Below are 5,290 nucleotides of genomic sequence, written 5' to 3'. Positions count from 1 at the left end.
TTGGCGTCTTGTTTTTCCTTTGTGAGTGGCATATTTAATTTGTGCTGCTTCATTTGTTTACAGTCCATTGGAGTTCCCCTGCTCTTTTAGCTAATGAGCACTTTCAGAATGAAAGCAGCCAGGCTACACAATAGCACAGCATTGAGTGTTCAGGTGCAATTGAAACTTGCAGTCCCTACACTCAGACACAGCCAGTGGGAGGTACATTTTTGTTCTTCAAGGATGAAATTTCCCAAATGTACCCTGAAAGAACAGGAATGTTCTCTTTGGGTAAAACTGAGCGTTTTCCAAGCAAAAAAGGTACACATTAATTGCTGTATTTATTTCTGGTTAGGGGTACGCTTGTATGTACCGATAGGTTACAGGCCCAGCGACAAGCATCTGTACCTTTTTAGGCACTTTATGTACCTTTATTTCTGAGAGTGTACAGCCCACTAGAACCAGAGTAGCTTCGTGTAGTGTGCACCCCAACCCTCCCAAGACCAGGGCTTAGTAGCCCTGCAGGGTAGACACTGTGGCTTTCTAGGGCAATGGCTGAGGGATGTCACAGTTACGGCAATATGTTAGACATTGCTGTACTTTTTGCCTGCATGTCAACATTTGCACTAATAATTCCTCATAAAATCCAATGGTATATCACTTAGTCTGGCTCACAGACATGGTCCAAATACCAGCAATTATATAAAGGAACCAGAGCCATTACACCCACTTGACCTAGCTCTCTGGGAAACATCTGGAGAAAAGGTGTGTGTGTGTGTGTGTGTGTGTGTGTGAGAGAGAGAGAGAGAGAGAGAGAGAGAGAGAGAGAGAGAGAGAGCACGTGTGGTTTTGTGTATGAGAGCGGGAGAGAAAGAACAAGAGCGGGCCCAGGAACATGTGGGTGTTTTTATTTTATTTTTCATCCCAGATTTCTTTGTGGTGATGAAGTGTTGTTATGGAGATTTCCTGCCCAAACACACACAGCAGTTTGGCTGTGTTGATGTGTGTGAGGAAATCCCCTGAGCCCCAGATGCCAGACCATATATTTCTATTTCTAGGTACGCAATGGGCCACAGTCGGCACCAGCAGGCAGGGTTTGGCTCCAGACTGCGAAAGGCCTCGCTAAAGACTAGTGTTTTAGCTAGAGCTGCCACCCTGGAGGTCAGGGGGTCAGTATAGTTAAGCTACGTGCTCTGTTACTACAGAGGCCAGGAAAGGTCCATTGAACGTTTACTCTGTGAAACAACTATACTTACGCTTATCTGCAGTCTTTAATGGGGAGCAATTTAGACAATTGAAATGGAGTGAGCTTGCCAAATAAGCTATATAAGCCAGGCTGGAATGTTGCTCCCATTTGATTTATTTTTGTTTTCTTTTTTGGCTTGTTTCCCATAATTCCTTGATTATTGCAGGATAGCAGGGTGGCTTGCTTCAGAGCACTCCATTTCAGGTACCTTCAGAGGCGCTGAAGGTACCTGAGACTCTGCTATCATTTATTTATTTTGGAATTTACCCTTGCTGCAATAGGTTTATGATCCATGTCCAATATTTCCAGAAAGAAAATGCCTGGAGCTGAATTCAGCTGATCAGAACTGTGATTAACTTTGATGTCCTGTCTCCCCAAAATGATCACATGACCTTCATGGTGCCGGTGATAGGACGCAAAGGTATCAGCCACGTCACATGACCAGGGTTAGCTTGCACCCATTGAGGTGAGCAAAGGTCAAAAGTCAAGCTTTCCGTTTTTTTCTGAACTAAGCTGCAGACTTTTGGTGACTGCCCTGAAAGCAGAGGACAGGTAAATAATAATTTGACATGTGATGAAGGCCTTTTGCAGATCATAAAACACCCTGAGGTCACCTTACTGGAAGAAAACAAACAGGAGCTCTACCACTCATAAGTATCCATAGTAAGTATAGTATCCAGTATCCAGCAATCACCAGTGGCATTGTATTATAGGTTGTTACCAACATATTAGGTCACAGCCTTCTCTTTTCTAGAAACAAGGTGATATCACAACTGCAATTTTATTAACCCTGATGAGAGTGCAAAATATATCATTAGCTAAAATGCTCTTGTTCTGCTGAAGGATCTTGGCGAGTTCAGAGCCATTGTGATGTCACTTGATGTCACGCAGTCGCTGGCTGACCCCGTCGACACCTCATGACATTCCACGGTGATTTTTTAAATTTTTTATATTGATATTTACAGGAGCAAGAGACTGCAAAATCTTCTGCTTTGTGCTTGGCAATGTTTGCAGTGATCTTCCAAGGTTAAGAATTTGATCTGTAGGTTTTTCTTTTACTTATTACTATAAATTGTTTTTACAAACAAAATATTTTTACTAAGCCAAAGATGAGATGAACGGGAAACTAATAACATTACAGCTGAAAATGTTGAGTGCTTTCCTCTGAAATTGAGTTCACTGCATCATACAAATATTTTGGTGATTACTTGACAGGCTAAATATTTTCATGAGGTGAAAGGTGACAATTTGTTTTGGATGCATTTAAACATATATGCGTGTCCATCTAAACTGCAATCCATTAACAGTGATGTTTGAATAACAAGACAATTTTACACTGAGAGCAGAGCCCTATCACTCTGCAATGAAAATGGCTGAAGAGAGAAGTACGGATGAACCAGGGATGAGCAGGAGTAGAAATCAAAAAGCAGGAAAGGAAGAATAGAAGGCTTGCCTCTCAGGTACTGATGTGACTCTGTGTCAATCCAACAATGCTTCAGTGCCAGAGTACTTTAAACTGGAAGACATGTGAGCAACTACTGTGTCTGATACTCCCTCAATTCCTCAAAGCAGGGTTTGGCCAACCCTTGCCTTGCTGGGTTTTGTTGTAGCTCAGCATTTGATTGATGAGTAAAAGCAGTTTGTCACACAGTTCACTCATCTCACATTTCATGGGAATAAATAAGATGGGATGCAGACTCTTCAGAGTGACCCTCCTAATGCCCACCCCCCCTCCCCGCCCCCTTCTTGATAATACCCGCCTGGCTGTCTTATCAGGATGCCTGGAGATCAGCAGGGCCCAGAAATCCACTGCCCACTTTCAAAGCTGACCTTTGACCCCTGAGTCACCCCTGCCTTTTCAATGAGAATGCTGGGGATTGACAGGAGACTGACCTTTCCTAGCATCAAGAGGAAAATATTTATCTCCCGCAAAACCCTCACCCCTACATACGTACTCAAACACACACAGACAAAACCCACCCACACACAAAACCCACACATACTTACATACTCACACACAAAATCATTACCCCCACATACGCACACACACATACACACACACACACAAAACCCTCACCACCACATACATACATACACACACACAGACACACACACAAAACCCTCACATACCTACATACACTCACAAAATCATTACCTCCACATACATACACACACAAAACCCTAACCCCCACATATATACACACAAACACACACACACACACACACCCACAAAACCGTCACCCCCACATACGTACACACACACACACACAGACACACACATGCATATGCACATCAGGGGACAGACGCCCCCTGATCACTTCTGCTTCTATCCAGGTTCTATCCAGGGGGTCTCCAAATACCATACGTGTGATGCTTGTGTCCGTTTCCTTTCCTGATCCCCTCCTCCTGCTGAGCAGAGAACACGGAGTACAGCTAGAGACTTTGTCTCCAATGTGAAATCTGATGGTGGTCACAGGGTTTCTGTTACAGAACACATTGTGCCTCAGAGCTGGCTCACTGTGCTACACTGACATCTGCAAAATCACCGAACATTAACCTAAGACACACCCAAAGACAATATGCCCCCACAAGCAAGCACACACACACAGAGGCATAAGCATTACACACACCTCTTCGCCCAACCCTCTCTCTCATAGGCTGGGCAGGATTAAGACTACACGGACCCTGGGGCTACGACAAACGTTAAAAATCGAGTTTGAAGTTTGAAATCCAAATGAAAATGAACAGTAGCAGTAAGCGCAAGCCTACACAGTGGAGGAGCCACCTGCTTTAGCTCAATGTAGTTTGATCGGTCTAATCTAAATAATAACATGTCGCATTAACATTCCTAGCAGATCAGGGCTTTAACAAACAAGAGAGGTTTGAAAGCTGGAAGCTATTCTTTCTTGCTTTTCTAAAAAATCTCAACAATGCTTAACAACTTAGTGAGATTGCTCAGTCCTTCTCTTCCCATGGTCTAATTGTGTTTGTTTGTTTCTTGATCAGTGACAATTTAGAAAATTCACACTTCCCAGAAGCATTTGTCAGAGACAAAGTTAAATCCAAGGCAATGTCAACATTTGGGGGAAAAAAGGGGATGTAATTTCTACACTGATCACCCAATATGGATGTAAATACCTTCAAATTATAGGTGGCAGTCTGCAGTCTTTAAGCTCATTATTCAGTGCTTCATTTGAAATCCAATGTGCCAAAATAATGGAAATTGTACCACTGTCCAGATACTTACAGACTACACAGTACACCCCTCTTTATTTTTCTCCTTTTTCCTTTTATTTTTCCCTTTTCTTGCCACTAGCTCAACCCATCGGGAGAGCATAGGAAAAGATGACTGAAAAATAAGTAAAGAGGGGAAGTCAAGAAAATATGAATTATCCAAAGCGCTGTACAACTGATGCTTCTCATTCACCCATTCACACACACACACCAACAGTGATTGGCTACCTGCAAGGCATCAACCAGCCTGGGAGGAGCATTTTTTTGGGGTTAGGCATCTTGCTCAGGGACACCAGCCCGGGCGGGGGAATCGAACCAGCGACCCTCCGATTGCCAGACAACTTCTCTTACCGCCTGAGCCAAGGAGAGGTGGATCCACAGGTCGATCATTTGTGCCAGGCTTTCCGGAAAAATACTTCCGCAAGGATGTGCTGATGTTTTCTTGCTCAAAGAAAAGATTGGGAGTTCCTAACTTCTACTTCTAGCTCCTAGAAGGAAGATTTAAGGGATTGGAAGGTACTTAAAGATGGTGGAGCTCAATCCATTTCCGGGTCAGGAGCAAGGAAAGGAAAAAAGTGGAGAAATATAAATGATTGGAATGAGCCCATAGTGAGAACACTCACGGGGCAACATTGGCTCAGGCGGGAAGAGCAGTCATCTGGCAGCCGGAGGGTTGCCGGTTCGATCCCGCCCTGGGTGTGTCGAAGTGTCCCTAAGCAAGACACCGAACCCCCAAATGCTCCCGGCGAGCTGGTTGGTGCCTTGCATGGCAGCCAATCACCGTTGGTGTGTGGTTTTAAATGTAACAGGAGGATACTTAGGGGCTGACTC

The sequence above is a fragment of the Conger conger genome, chromosome 3 (genome assembly GCF_963514075.1).
Source record: "Conger conger chromosome 3, fConCon1.1, whole genome shotgun sequence".
Classification (NCBI taxonomy): domain Eukaryota; kingdom Metazoa; phylum Chordata; class Actinopteri; order Anguilliformes; family Congridae; genus Conger; species Conger conger.
The sequence above is the reverse complement of the archived record's forward strand: the minus strand, read 5'-3'. Positions refer to the sequence as shown.